The sequence below is a fragment of the Triticum urartu genome, chromosome 3A (assembly GCF_056163025.1).
Source record: "Triticum urartu cultivar PI428250 chromosome 3A, HENAU_Tu73, whole genome shotgun sequence".
Classification (NCBI taxonomy): Eukaryota; Viridiplantae; Streptophyta; class Magnoliopsida; order Poales; family Poaceae; genus Triticum; species Triticum urartu.
In genome coordinates, this window is record NC_141875.1 from 457,993,180 (window position 1) to 458,009,786 (window position 16,607).

Consider the following 16,607-nt stretch of genomic DNA (forward strand, 5'->3'; position numbering starts at 1 on the left):
TGATGACTGTAAACACTAAACAGGATGAGATGATATAACTATATGATGTCTTTATTAAATGGGTTGCCATGCCATAATTTCAGATAGATGATGTGTATGTACTATGTAAACATGATGGCATGATATAATTCAAATATATGATTTATATAGTAAGCAAGTAAGCAGATGGCAATCCATATATGATGTAAAAACTAAGCAATGCAAGACAACATGCATGACATGGGTAATATAACCCTGCCAAGTTTGAGCATAGACCTCAGGGGGAAAATAGGACTGGTCATCAGTCTCTGAATCCTCCTCTGAGGAGCTCTCTGTAACCAGCAAGATGTCTGCTTCAGCAGGTAGCATTGTCTGCTCTGAATACCTTGTTTTCACTCCAGATACTTCCATCACCGCTTCAAATGGCTGATGCACAGGAAGAGTAGTTGAATATACAAACGTTGTCGACAAATGGAACACGTAATACAAAAAAATGATAGCATGATATAATTCACATACATGATGATTGGCCAAACAGCATGGCATTGCATAATTCACATATATAATGTCTTTGCAACAAGATAGCATTGTATAATTCACATATATAATGTCTTGCAACAAGATGGCAATGCATAATTCACATATATGGTAATTAGACACTGAACAGGTGGCATTCACACAAAGCATGTCTAAACTAATCAAATGACATAGCAATGCGAGACACCATACGCACGATATGAGCAACATAACCCTGCCAAGTTAGAGCATACACCTCGGGGGGGGGGGGGGGAGGGGGGATAGGACTGGTCATCTGTCTCTGAATCCTCCTCTGAGTAGCTATCCGTAACCAGCGAGATATGCGCTTCGTCAGATAGCATAGTCTGCTCTGAAGACCTTGTTTTCACTCCAGAATTTGCCATCACCGTGTCAAATGGCTGATGCACACGAAGAGCAGTTGAATGTAATAACATTGTTGACAAATGTAATATGTAACGAAAAAAAGGATGGCCTAATATAATTTACATATAAGATGACTGGCTAAGCAGGATGGCATTGCAAAATTCACATATATGATGCCTGGCTAAACAAGATGGTGTTGCATAATTCACATAAACGATGAATAAACTAAACAGATGGCATTCACACAAAGGATGTCTAAACTAAGAAGATGACATATTTGATGTATAAAGTAAGCAATGCAAGACACCATATGCATGATATAACCAACATTAGCATGCCAAGTTAGAGCGAAGACCTCAGGGGGTAAATAGGAGTTGTCTTCTCCTTCTGAATCCCCCTCAGAACAGATATCTTCCTCTCGATTACAATCCGAAATGCGTGGAGGGGGCTGTCTTTGCACCTATCATGGACCACGTCTGCATGAAATTTTATTGCCACGCAAGGCTCGTCTCTTTTGCTCTACATGTTCAGTTCCATTGTTTACAATAACTGTCATGCATAGGAATAAAACATAGTGAGATTATGTAAGGAGTGCATGCAGAAATCCAGAGTGATGGTAGCAACTTGTGGATAGACCCAAAACCAATAATAGCAGGCAGATAATGGCTTCAGTTCAAAATACAGATAATGGCTTCTTTACTGTTTGTTTCCCACCCAACATGAAACTCATAGTAGACACCGGAGATTAACCAGATAGTAGATAGATACTATTGATAGCGGCCCCGATATGTACCCCACAACCATTTAAAAACTCAAGTTTGACCATTAGTTTGGAGCTGACTCAGAGTCTAATCGGTGAACAGGACGATAAAATAGCATGTAATATTAAGCGATGCATAACGTAAGCAGACACGAAAGAGTGCGACCTCTCTTGCGGACCCGTGTAGTCCTCGAGGTCATATGCTCGGTTGATGATGGTAGTGCAGTTTTCATGGCTGCCAGCGGCGGGGAAGAGGATCTGAGGCGGCGAAAGACAGTCTGGAGGCCGGATCCCTGCTGTGCTGGACCCTTCTGTCATTGAAGCAGCTGAGCTGGGGTGGACGATGGCGCAGCAGGAGCGGGAAAAACCACGCAAGGTTTTCTTTGACAACTATCTGTAAGAGAAGTAATTTTGTAAGGGCTCATTTGAATTGGAGGATTCCAACAATGCAGGGATAGGAAATAGACAGGAATAGGATAGGAATGCACGTGCAAAATAGAGAATTTAAAAACACAGGATTTCTGCCAATCTAGGTGTTTGATTCACAACAATTGGAAGATCACAGGATGCAAAGAAGCATGGTGAGATTAAGTCAAACCACAAGAAAATGTACGGTTATAATGCTATTATGCTACTATCTCTTAGTCTTGTGCTTCATGAATAGGAATTTGAAAAGGAGGACAAGTGAAAATTAAAATTCCTACGTTTTTTCTTTCAAGGAGACACTAAAGGAAAAAATCTGTGTGCTCAGTGGACAATATATATAACATGTAGAGTAAAAAAGAGATGCAACAAGTGTACAACCTCTTTGGCAAAGCCATGTCGATCTCAGCGTGATTGGGTTGGCCGGTGAGGATGCTCCGGCTGACTTGGCTGTCAGAGGAGGGGAAAAAGATCTTAGGCGTCTGGAGATGGAGCCCGAGGTACTGCTCCGTTGTGATGGAGGGTTTCATCGTTGGAGCAGCTCCGGTGAGTTGTACGACGCCGAGGCTGAAGCAGGACAAGAGAGACAACGAACAACATTAACCTGAGTGGAATTCTAATAGAATCTCCAATACACGACGTAAAATACATAAACACAAAGTGCTAGATGTAAAATACATCAGCCACTCATCTCTGAACTTAACTGTCGAAACTGAATTTAACTGTCGAAACTGAACTTAACTGTCGAAACTGAACTTAACTGTCGAAACTGAACTTAACTGTCGAAACTGAATTTTGCTGTCGAAACTGAACGCACTAGCAAGGTGAGGCTACACGTCAGTCGACTGACTTTTTCATCTCTGGTCAGTCAATTTTGCAGCCGTTGGATATGAAATCAAGGGCCCGCGGTTCATCTTCAACCTCCACCCCCTGAGCCGGCCAAACAGCAGCCCCCCGCCGCCCGCGGCCGGCGGTGCGCCGCCCCGCCCGCCCCAAAAACACCCCCCACCACCGGTCCGCCGCCGCCCCGGCCATCCCTCTGCCCCCCCCATGCCGAGCTTTTTCTCCAGCGATCCTCACGCCACCGCCCCGCCACCGCCCCACCACCGCCGGCGACCACCGCCCCCATCCTGAACCCTAAGATAGATAGTGGGGTACCTCTCCGGCGAGCCCCCCTCCCCGCTGCGGCTGGTTCTTCCTTCACCCCGGCGGCATCGGAGTGAAGTGTAGCTAAATCGGAGCAGCATCGCAAGCAAGAGCAAGAGCGAGAGCAGCAGTGTGAGCAAGAGCAATAGCAAGACTAGACCAGGCAGAGGACCGAGAGCAAGAGCAGAGCAGCAGCGCGAGCGAGAGCTAAAGCAGCAGCAGGTCCTACTGATGTGGATGTCGCCGCCGAGGGAGCGACGCCGTGGAGGAAGTGGTCGGCGACTTCACCGTGGATGGAGCCGCACCGTGTCGGCTTGGGACTGAGCGCCGGCAGCACCGTGAGATCGAATCAAGAAGAAAATGCGGCGATTAGTGTACAACCTCTTTGGTGGCGCCGATTAGGCCGCAGCTTCATCCGAGGAAACGGTGATGATGATGCTCTTCCGGTGGTGCAGGTGAAGACGGTGGTGTGGGAATGGAGGTGGCGCGAAAGACGAGGGGAACGTCGGGGCAGCTCCTTGGAGGTGGAGGACGGGGTGGCTGAACCGGCGGGACGATGAGATCGACGACGGATCCTCATCCGGTATGGTGGATGAGGGACGTCGAGGTGTTGCCGTGGACGACGTTGTCGGGGAAGAGGCTCCGGCTGGGTGGCGGACGGAGCAGGGTGTGGGGTTTCGTCGTGGGTTTTCGCGGCCTCGGTGTACGAATGGGTGGGCGGATGGGATGTCAGTGGGGAACCATGGCTTAGAGACGCGCTTGTCCGAAATGTGGGGTAAGTTACAAAAGTACCCCCACCGATTTGAGGCAGTTCTTTCGGTTCAGGGGTACCACGAGCATTTCGCGTGTCGGGATTTCACAGGAGGTGGGAGTTTTCGCGCCCGTTGTAATTTCGGAATAGCAAGGCGCGGGTTGAGATGGAGGGAGTTGTCGGAGCACAACAAGACAAAGATATATCTTAAATATTTCGGGCTAACAAGGCGCGGGTTGAAATTTTCGGACAAGCCTAACATGTATTGTACCAAATCAATGCGCCCTACAAATGTCATTCAAAACTTTGAATTCATGTTATGTTCAATTAAAATATTTCGCTACGTGTATAATGCATGCAACCTACTACTAAAATCAACGTTTTAGTGCATTCCAAACGTATATACTACCGCTTCAATATGAACTAAATTTGAATTCGTTTCTCTATTTGAATAAGATCTACAGTAATGATTGTTGTGATGTCAAAGCATTTGAATTCCTTTCTCTGTTTTAATAAGATCTACAATCATCATTATTGTCAAGTTAAACCACCGCTTGTGTATTATCTTCACAGCACACCACATGATTAGTCTCGAGTTACATATGAACTATGTGTACTATATGAACTTGAACTAGATTTTTTGAATCCACTTTATTTTGATTTCAAATCACATTGCATTTCTAGCTCTAGCTAGATCTTCATAATCTAAACCATGTCTCATATGTATAATGTGTTTATCACATTATGTATGGTGCCCCGCCCCTACGCCTACAAGTATTTAGATGTGAGTTGCAAACACCATACATTACCACAAATTCAAATAAAATGTGAGAATGTTTGATATATAGTATTGTTTAGATTGTTCGATATTTAGTTGTAAGCTGCAAACGCCACACATTATCACAAACTCAAATAAAATGTGAGATTGTTTGATGTATAGTATGGTTTAGATTGTTCGGCATTTAGCTGGGAGTTGCAAACGCCATGCATTATCACATTATGGTATAACATGTGCACAACACGTGTATCACCGCTATATTCATGCATGCAATGTTTAAAACACTATGATCTCCTATTCAAATATATGAATCCGCTTTCATATCAAATTATGATCTTTGTTAGTCTCTTACACCCACACAATCCTCTAACCTTTGTAGCTACCACTAACTTTCTCTCGTGCATGCACACTCCCTCCTCGCCCTCCCCCTCCCTCGGCATTCTATCCACCGGGCACATTCATTTTTTTCTTTAGGTCGTTCTCCCAGAGTCTCTACAACTCCTTTCCGACACACATCGATCGATAAATCTCTCCAGCGATGCCTGCCTACAACATACAAACACACCTTCAATCTCCTCCTTTATGTGTCCTTGCATCGTGTCTCTCATACGGTCAGACACACGTGTAAACTCTCGCCCCTCTTTTCATCGCTCTCACAACTGCACACTCCTCCCCCTATCTAGCTAGTAGTTGGGCCTCTCGCACCACCTCCTAGCTCCATTCTCTCTGTCTATCCATCTCGCTGGGCCTTATTTGCCTCTAACAAATGGAAGTACACCGACCAATCTCTCGCTATACATATAGCTAGCTAGGTCCTTATAACTCGTTTTTACCCACACGTCAATCGATCTACCTCATTAGTTGTGTCTCTCCCTTCCTCCGACAAACAACAATTGATCTACCGATCTAGTTAGGTTTGCTTACCAAACACATGGTTCCCCTTCATCATCCATGGATGCGTCCCGACAGATCTATCACGCACAGGCACACACAGAAACACATCCCCACTCTTATTGATAACATTGCAGTTCCACCCTCAGTTTGTCTAGTAGGCCTCTCCCACCATCTTCGAGAAGCAACTCCATCACCCATCCAGCACTCTACCCCTCTCCCTCCCTCTCCCTCCCTCTCTCTCTCTCTCTCCTCTCTCTCTCTCCCATCATATTTCCCGTCCTTCAGTTATGTATGGATGTCGACCGATCTCCCTCAAGACATAGCTGGGTCTTTCCTTCTCAAGACATATACGAGTCATTCTACCTCTATAGTTAGGCCTCTGCCTACCCCTCCCACCACCCCTCCCCCCCACACACCGATACATCGAGCGCTCTAGTCATGTCTCCCTGCCACACACAAACTTGACGTGTGCCCTCTAACGTTCCAGTAGGCCAGTCTCCCTATATCTTTGAATTGTACACACACACAATTTCGATGGCTCTCTTCATCGATCTCGCACCCACCCACTTGATCCTCTCTTCGACTCTATCAATAGCTATGACCCCTCCCTCTCTTCTCGTGGATTGCCCGACCCTCTATGTATGATATGGATAGGCCTCCATTTCACACACATTGCATGCAAAATTTTGTTTGAGATGTCATCGACACATATTCCCACAAATAATTCACGAAATCAACCCCCACCCCACCCCCACCCCAAAACAAAAAACACTCACGAACGCGGTTTGTATCTCTCACACACACCCACATAGGTGGGGAACGTGCACGAACAGAAGAGGTGCATGCATGGCGCACGTATTCCCGTCTCTTTCCCAACCACACCCGCGCGGGTACACGGTGGAGCTCATTTCTGTACGAAAAAGGTAGCCCATGTGGTAATTTGGCACGTGTACTGGTTGTCCACTTGGTGGAGGGAGGATCGTCTACCACGGGTGAACAAACAAATTGCGACTTGACGCGTTATGTTAAATTAAAAAAAGAGGCAAACCATGTGGGGCCTACCTTAGAGGCAAGGCTCTATACACTGGAGTACTTTTGATGTGTCCCGTCAACTCGCAGAATGAGGAGAAGCTTGCTTAGTATGCCATCTCCCCCGCCCACGGGCGCGGTGGCTCGCAGGATGAGGTGAAGCTTGCTTACTACGCCTTACGCCTGCTCCCTCGCCCATGCGCGCGGTGGCTCGCAGGACGAGGAGAAAAATTTACTACTCCCTCCGTTTACTCCTCGTCCCTACTACCTTGCTTATAGAGATTATATCATATTGTTTGGAATATATATGTCCTTTAGTAGATTTCAATATGAACTACTAGTACATACTCCAAACACTGATGTATATAGACGTATTTTAGAGTGTAGATTCACTCATTTTGCTCCATATGTAGCACTCTCCCTCGCCCCTCAACCCTCGCCCACGTGGTGGACGTGCAACAATTCATCGGTCTCATATAGCCAGAACGATATATACTGCACTACCATTATTGCTCGACTTCCCGAAGAGGCGAAGAGCCAATCGCAAGGTTAATATTTTGGAGATGCCAAGCGCAAGGCTATAGGAGAACGAGTAGTAGGTGCCGCGTCATTTATAAATAAAGTTTTTTTTTCTTCAGTGGCACGTACGCAATATGATAGGTTCATATGGAGAGAAAAGGAAACCGCTCCACTATACATAGTCAGGATGGGCCAGCCTACATGGTTGCTTGCTGGGGTCGCTCTCTTCACACTCTCTCACACAAAACGACTGTGGCCACATCTCTAACATCCCGGCGGATCACGTCCGCTTGGGGAAGGGGTGGATGCTTAGTGTAGATGCGGTGGCCGTCGCCGACGGCGAAAACCCACTGTCGGCACGTCCCGATCAGGGGTCCCCGCCGTTCTCTCTCACAAAGCCGGTGAGGTTGCCTTCGTCCCTTGCTCACTGTCACGACGTGGGCAGTTGCCACCTCCTGCCGCCCTCCTCAAGGTTGAGCTACGTCCCTCAGGTACAACTCCCTTTACAGCCGGCTTGCACCACTGCTCCAGCTGCCCACATCACTCCCTGTGGATATTTCTCTACTTCTTTGCATAGACCAATGAGCCGACAAATGACATAGACCCATCAGTAAGTTGGACGGACGAAGCAACCATCACTCTTGCGCCAGTGAGAGGTCGCGTCCGCTCTGCCCGGGCATGAATGCAGCACCGATTCTTTGGAGCGGCGCTGACCGTTTTGGGCGGGAAGCGCGCGCGGGCGATGGAGGGGCTTTGGGTGGGCCAGGCTGGTCAGGAGCGGGCGTGGCAGCTGTCCGCATGTCCCTACCGGACACGCCCGGAAACGAGAGGATGCATCGACTCTCGCGGCTAAAATCGTACACTACACAACATCTCTCTGTAGGAGTAGGTCGATCTGTCGCTCTCTCTAACACACACATGGTGTTAAACACACACACACACACACACGCACACGCACGCACCTTGGTCCCGTTGCACCTTCTAACGTGACTTATTACACCTAGAAGGAGGGAGTAGTAAGTATATGAGATACAGTGGCACACTGACTTAAGTCGAATACAAGTGCCCAAAATTTGTGTGCATGTTATAATAAGGGTTCACTTAAAATAGTACGTGAGCAAACAGAGGGATCAATTGGACAGTGTTCCCGAGCAGTAGCGAGATGTGTGAGGTAAGATACACCGCTGGCGCTTTTTAATTTTTCTTTTTAATTTTTTTGTTTCACCCTCTGACTGGTGGGACCCAACGTACTACGTGGAGAGAGGTAAGGTGACTAAGGCTGCATTATTTCTGCACCACTGTGGATAGTCTTACCACCAAAGCCACATGACACGATTATGATTGAAATCCCAATGACTCCCCCACACACCAAAAAAACACGGCATGCTTGTCACACGAATGCAGGAATGTATAAAAGGTTATTTCCCTCTCGTTGAACATAACGGGAGGGTTGTGTAGCTGGTTAGCCTGTTCGCTCATCAAACTTGAGGTCTCGGGTTCGATAACTACACTTGAGCATAATTTGTGCCAGGAGGATTCTTTGACTGGTCAAAATGTTTTCTAGGGTTTGCACGCTTCACACTCTCTCTCCAGTATATATATACATGCTGGAGCCTCAGCGCTTGTAGTTGCTCTCTTCACACTCTCTCGCCCTCTCCCGCTGGAGCCTCAGCGCTTATAGTTGCTCTCTTCACACTCTCTCGCCCTCTCCAGATCTAAACAAGACTTCGTTGGCCTCTCTCTCCCCTCACTGCTGCTCAAAGAGCTGGCAGGATCCGTCCGCCGGGAAGGGAAGGAGGCTTAACGCTGTCGCCGTCGGCAAGGGACTACCGGTGCAGCTGTTCACTTTCCACCCAGCGGCGGTGCGGGAGGGCCTCCGACCCCTTCTTCTTCGCCGCTGTCCCGTTGCCCACCGAACCACGCCCCAAGAACCTTAAGGTATAATTTACTTACTCCACATGCATTGCTCTAGCTGCATGTATACCATGAATCTAGGACGTGGTTCAAAGAGGAAAGGAGTGGGGGAAAGTAGTGGGAAAAGTTGTATATAGCATGAATCTAGGACGTGGTTCAAAGAGGAAATGAAGGGGGAAAGTTGTATAGCATTAATCTAGGACGTGGTTCAAAGAGGAAAGGAATGGGGGAAAGTAGTGGGGAAAGTTGTATCGCATAAATCTAGGATGTGGTTAAAAGAGGAAAGGAAGGGGCGAAAGTACTAGTTCAAAAGGGAAAGGAAGGGACAAGGCTGTAGAGTTTGAGCAGGACTAGATTTGCTGCGCTCACATAGGGAAAGGCGTCTAAAGATAACAAAATTGGGACCAACACAAATATGCTCCTTGGTTGTTTGTTCTTTGTTGCAACAGACTGTGCATGACCACAGTACATCAGTAGATGCACATGGTGCTGGTGCGTCCATTGTCCCGTGCAACTCATTAGCTGTTGTTAATATAAGGCCCTGTTTGGTTAAAAACTCCCTAGTCCCTACCTGCTGGGTTCCAGGGACTAAACATGTACTAGAGGTTATTAAATGACATGCTAAAAGACCATGTTACCCCTAGTAATAAACTAATAGAGACAAGGTGCGATGCGTGGCAGGGGCAACTGTTGGAAAAAGTCCCAAAAAGACTCTCTCAGGGTCTTCTTTCTTTAGTCCCAAATGCCCACTTTTAGTCCCTAAAAGTCCCTCGTCTTTGGTTTAGATGGGACTGACACGGAGTTTTTTTAGTCCCTACACCAAAATGTCCCTGTAAACAAACACCCTCTAATAATGCCGCTAGAAAATTGATGCAATGCCACAGTTAAAAGCAAATTACATGTTTAACGAATTTTATTGTTAATATAATCTCTATGTTAATATTAATCAATGCCACCGTTTGAGAAATGCTACTGTCTTGCTTTATTTCCCATTTAGATAAGGTAGATGCTTCTTTTTGTTGGCTTCTGTGTCATCCACCGTTATTGACCACTAATTGTTTCCTTTGCACCTCTGTGTAAACAGGGTTATCTGCTTGATTGCTTGATCTTAGTGGAACTGCACAAGAGGAGATCTTACTTCCTATCCGTTAAGGCGAATTTGGTTCAGATCTTCTTCTTGTGAGTTGTTTGAATTCCGCATCATGAGAGGTCAGTACTAGCCTTCTTTCACATGATTCTGCAGTGTGCATTCATATGTTGCGCTACTTGTACGATAATGTTGCTTGATTTTAGTGAACTGCACAAATGGAGACAAGACTTCCAATCTGTATGTGCATCGTAATATCCCATTGAGGTAACATAAGGATATTTCACAACTGCTGGCCTGTATTTTGCCACTTTCATCAGAAAATTAAGTTTAGTACTATACTTGTGCTCCCTAATTGACATGCCAAATCTTACATTGAAGGTGAAGCTTGTTTGTTATTGAACCAAGTGATGAAGGGGAAGAACAAGGGGAATAAAAACAAAAATCAACTCCCGGTGCTGTAACTAAGCACTGGAACTGTGATGACACAAGTAATGATATAGTTTTGCATCTTAATTTATTGCTATGGCTGGAACGAGCAATTGTTTTGCCACTGATTTGATGCCACTCTTAATGTAATATGTAATTATCTCTACTTGTGCAAACAGGGATCTTCTTTGAAGATACCATATATTTTAGAGGAACTGCACAAGAAGATGTTGGAACAATTAAACTAATCGAGGAGTATATAGTAAGAATGGCCACCACCGTAGATAGCAACAGATGGTTCCAGAGAATTGCTTCATCTGTATGCTCTACACAATAAGCCTCCTGACAAAGGTTGGTACTCGCCCACTGATTTCATCCATATGATTGAGCTTTGTCATCTCTATTGGTGTTGTGCTACTGTTTAGATACTGTCATGAAAAAGTGGTATTATCCTTGAGAAGTGCTTCATCTGTGCTGTTTTAAATATTTCCTTTCCTTTTTTTCGAGCAAACAATGATGCTAGCATTTAGTAGTCCTCTTGTCTTTGCACAACAGGATCATCTTCCTCTGAAGAAGAATATGGAGTACTTGAAGTGACTAGTTCCGATTATGCCAGGATGAAGAAGCCATGTCCATCTTATCATCAGAAGGAGCAGTTGAAGGATGGTTACATTACTCCCCACAAGACCAAACTAACTTCAGCTCAGAAGGACTGACAAAATCTCCATTTTTTTTGCTGTGATGCGCGAGTACAATGTTGTTCTAGGATTCTTTCTGGTGAGTTCCATTTTTCTAAAAGTGTGCTCTACATGGACCATGTATGTGCCTGTTGAAACTGTCAATTCATAGTACAGTTTGCTCTATACTAATCACTTTTTTGTATTTGTGCAAACAGGGGTGCTCAGCTTGATTTCAATGGGAACTGCACAAAATGTTCATGAATACATCGAATCATTCATTTCCACCACAAGAAATGAGGTGCCGATAAGTTCAAGGCGTTGCAACATATAAGGGCGAAATCATACAAGCTACACGCAGATTTGGTTGATTTTGGTGGAACAGCACAAAAAGAATAGCTGGTTTATTTAGCACGAGGTGCCATGTCAATGTCCGAACTGATGGAACCCTGCCCATTCCACAATCGTAGGCATTTGATATTTTGGAATGGGACAACCTTGTCAAATTTTGCTCATTGATTTTGGCAAGACATGCGTTTGATATTTTCGAATGGGACGCCCTTTGCTGTCAGCAGCGTCGATCAATTTTTTCTTTATTCTTTAGTTGTGAAGTAAATATTTCCTCTGACATGTGAGTCGCTGAGATGCATAATCATCGATTGTTTTGAATGTTCTCTATGAATTGCCAGGCCTGTGTGTTTGATTGCAATGTACAGAAACGCTAAAAAGCTGCTCAAACTCTTAGTACTCCTTCTGTTCCTTTTTACTTCGCATGTTGTGAAAGTGCATACTTTTTTGTATAAGATTGGTCAAAGTAGAGATACTTTGACTGCAGACAAAACTTGTATGCAGACTAGAAAGGACCGGAGGGAGTACATGTGAAACTACTGCAAACGAGGTGATCACCCTGGGAATAATGCTAGTACATATTGTTTTGCATGTTCATCCAATGCCAGTGATACAGGAATTCGAACTAATTGAAATAAATTCATTCATACACGGTTGGATTTCATATAAACATGCCGGATTTCATTACATTTCATGCATTCTTCAACTAAAAAGGGGTGCGCTGGAGGTATAATTAATTAACCGAAGCTACCCACCTGTGTCCCGCTGAGCCGAACAGAAGTTTCAGTGACTTAACTGCAGGTGCAGTTGCGTAACTGACATGTGGCCTGTTGGGCCCACGTGTTAGTCAGCCAACTACACCAGCAGTTAAGTAGAAGCAGTGTTATTCTCCAACAGAACTCCCCGACTCCACGTCGCCGCCAAGAAGCTAACCGGCCATCAATGGTCAACCCGCCTAGCTTGGCTTCAACAGGAGGGTAGCAGCGGTGGCCTTACTTGGACCCGAGCGGCGGCGACCTACCGTGTTCTACTCTTCCTCGTTTTCTGTGTGTCGCGACCTCATTGGCAGCGGGGCGGGGCCTCGGCGGAGCCAGCGATGTCCTCTGTCTCGTTGCCGGCGGGTGGCGCCTCAGTGGAGCGGTGGAAATCCTCCCCCGCGTTGCCGGCAGGGTGGGGCCTCGGCTAAGCCGGCGATGTCCTCAGCCTCGTTGTTGGCGGGGCAGGGCCTCGGCGGAGCCGGCGGTGCCCTCAGCCTCGTTGTTAGCACCGCGGGGCCTCGGCGGAGCAGGGCCTCGTCGATGCCAGCGGAGCGGGGACTCGTCGGAGCCGGTATTGTCCTCTGCCTCGTCCTCGGTCTCGCCAAACAGCACCTCGCCCGCTTCATCGCCCTCTTTGCTAGCCTATTTGTAGGTGGTCGCAGCCTCCGCCACCTGCATGCGGTACCGCCAGCGCTCGAGGCGGCCCTTGTGGGCGGAGCGGTACGAGTCGAGCAGCGCCTCCTGCTCCGCCCGCTCCGCGGCGATCTGCTACTCCGCCTGCAGGTGCTCCTGGAGGAGATGGTGGTTGTAGGAGGCGTCGGCCTGCGCCTCCCGGAACTGCTCCTGAGGCATCTGCCTCACACTATCCATATATTGGGCACAGGCCTCACCGATGGTCATGGTGCAATGCACCGGCGAGGATGGCGCGGAGGAGGGGGTTGGCGCCGGATCGTCGACTACCATGTTCTCCATTGGGACGTCGTTGTCTTCCAGCTGCCTGCCGGCCAGCTGGTCGGCAGCAATGGCTGCCATCTCCTTGTGGTCCATCGTCCGCCCGTCCCAAAGAGCGCTGGAGCGTGAGGAAGCCATGGTGGGCAGTAGTGGTGTGGAAAGGAGAAAGGGAACAGATGCGGATGACTGCGGCTATGGCCGGCGCAGCAGTTTATATAGCAATGGTGGGCGGGCGGAGGGACGGACGTGTGGCGCCGGAGTAGCCGCCTCGGCAACCGCGTATCATTAATGTGGGCGGCAGATGGATGGACAGACGACACTTGTGTCGTTTGAAGGCGGAGCAATCGCCTGCACCGGGAAGCGGGGCGGGCGGCGCTGACTGTTTCGGGCGGAAAGCGTGCGCGGGCGAGGAGATGACTTTACTTGGAGAGGATGACAATGGGGACCCACCAGGTCCATAGCCTCACGTACGCAAGTGCCTCCTTATTATATATATATATGTATAAAACTATACTCCCTTCGTCTAGGTGAATAAGTCGTATTAGAAGGTGCATCACGACCTAGGTGCAAGCAGATTGGTGGAAAAGAAGAATATTTCTCTCCTCTAAACACAACATTTAATCACAACAGTTAAGAGGATGCCTTATTAGCTACCCATGCAGGCCATCGTAATTCATAGCATGCAAAGCGCTTTTATTTCTTGCCTAATAACCGCATGGACGTGCTGCATGCATTGGTCCTTTCCCGAGCACAAAAAAGGGAGGAAAGGGGTTTCCACGGGAGACAACGAGGCAGAGGTGGAAGCGCTCGCTGGAGTAATTTATTTTGCTTCCCCCTGGTTTCCTGACATCACGGTCCCACACCATTGTCAACCTATGTAGTAGTCAATAAACGAGAGAATTGCACAAGAAGCGGCCGACAGCTGGGACCAAGCAGCTCGAGCAGTATTTGTGTTTTTGAGGTGTGAGCACTGCAAAGTTTTTCGATGTTTAGCCCAGATATTAATTTTTCTCCTCTGAACAACAACGAAAACATCGCTACAGGTATTAACTGGGCGGGCTGTGGCCCGTCTAGCCCAGGCCAGATATCCAGCCCAGATATTAATTTTTTTCAAGCTGAAAATGGCTAGCCCAGCTATACTTTTTTTTAGGAATACCCAGGCAAGGTCAAGTTGTTATTCTCCGCCCCGCTAGGCTGCAAATCTTTCCTAGGAGGGATGCATTAGGCTTAACAAGAAAATGGGCTTTAAGAAATAATAAATGGGATGTAATTATAAAAACTGGGCAGTAACTATAAAAAATGCACCAAACACGTGATTACTTTATAAAATATTATTTTCGGATATTGAAAATTTTAATTTCATTAATTGTTGCGAGCACAATGTTTCGTTGGATTTTTACGTAATTTAAATTTATATTGAAATTGTATTTAATCTGACTAGAAATTTCGGGATAAAAATATTTCGGATCCCATCAAAATGTGGAAAATTTTATTGAATTCTGTTTTGAACGGTTGGTTGAAATGGGTTGTACTTTTAACAAACTGTAAATGGGCTGTAGTAAATTCCATTAGAATTCAAAATTGGGCTACACATTCTTACAAGTCTCAAATGGGCTATAAGTTCTCTGCCACACACTTCTGGCCTTACTAAGTTGACGCGTCCCCTAAAAAAACAGAGTTGACGCGTATGCAAGGCTTTGTCAACTTATAGTCAACACACGGTTCTAGCAGCAGTGGCCGTTGGATGTCCATCCAACGAATGCCATGCTTCTTCTTCAATCTCGGATATTCTAGCTTCACCCGCCCAAAAAATGATTCCTCCCCTGACATCTGGAGCGCACCGTTTTGAAAGCTGACCTGTGGGCCTACTAAGTTGACGTACCAAGGGCTTTGTCAACTTAGTCAATATAAACGATTCTAGCTGCAGTGACCGTACGATGTCCATCCAATGGCTGTAGTGCTTCTTCAACCTCTGGTCTTCTTGCTCCAGTCGCCCAAAGCAGCGCCGGTCGTGCCGCCTGCTCCTGCCTCCCGTGGCCGGCTGTGCTACCGCGGAGGCCTCATCGCCCCTACTATTCCCACCGCTGGCCAGGCCCTGCAGCGACGACAGCCTCACACCGCAGCCGAACGAGTGAACCCTCATACTCCTCTCTGCGTGGGCATCCACTGCCGCGTCTTCACCGGCTCCACGTCGTCCCCTTCCTAGGCCTCACCGTCGTCCACCGCCCTGGTGCTCTCGGTGCGGCGTGGTCAACGTGGTCCAGGAATGACTTCCATCGGACGTGGACTGTACGTGGAGAGGCTAACAGCTGGGTCCATGGCGGCAGCAAGGAAGTGCCTCCTTATTACGTGGAACATAATGATTCCTCCACCTGACAGTAGGGACCCACCGGACAGGCCACCAGTATTTTGCGAAAAAAATTGTTTCCCCCTGACTGCCGGGACCCATCGTATGGGCCACCGTATTTCATGAAAAAAACGTTCCCCCCGCTGTCAGCTCGGACCCACCGGAAGTGCCTCCTTATTACGCACAAAAAAATGAATACTCCCCCGGCTAGCTGGGACCCACCTTGCTGGGAGGCTGACCTGTGGGCCTACTAAGTTGACGGGGACGAAGGGCTTTGTCAACTTAGTCAATATGAACGATTCTAGCTCCAGTGACCGTACGATGTCCATCCAACGGCTATAGTGCTTCTTCAACCTCTGGTCTTCTTGCTCCAGCCGCCCAAAGCAGCACCGGTCGTGCCGCATGCTCCTGCCTCCCGTGGCCGGCTGTGCTGCCGCAGAGGCCTCACTGCCCCTACTATTCCCACCGCTGGCCAGGCCCTGCGGCGACGGCAGCCTCACACCACAGCCGAAGCAGTGAACCCTCGTAGTCCTCTCCGCGCGGGCTTCCACTGCCGCGTCGTCCCCTTCCTAGGCCTCGCCGTCGTCCACCGCCGTGCTGCTCTCCGCGCGGCGTGGTCAACGTGGTTAAGGAACGACTTCCATCGGAAGAGTACTGTACGTGGAGAGGTTGACAGCTGGGTCCATCGTCATAGCCCAGTTTTTTTTTGTGATTTGCTAAGTAAGTCGCTTTGTCAGGCCTGTTGGGCTGCAAATCTTTCAAGACGAGGAGAGCTTTCATTCGGCTGGCCGAGAAAATGGCCCATCAGTAATGAGAAATGGGTTGTACATTTTCAAAACACATCAAACCGGCAATTAGTTTCAAATATCTTTTTTTCATTTCAAGATTTTAAATAACATTAATTTTTATGCGTGGAG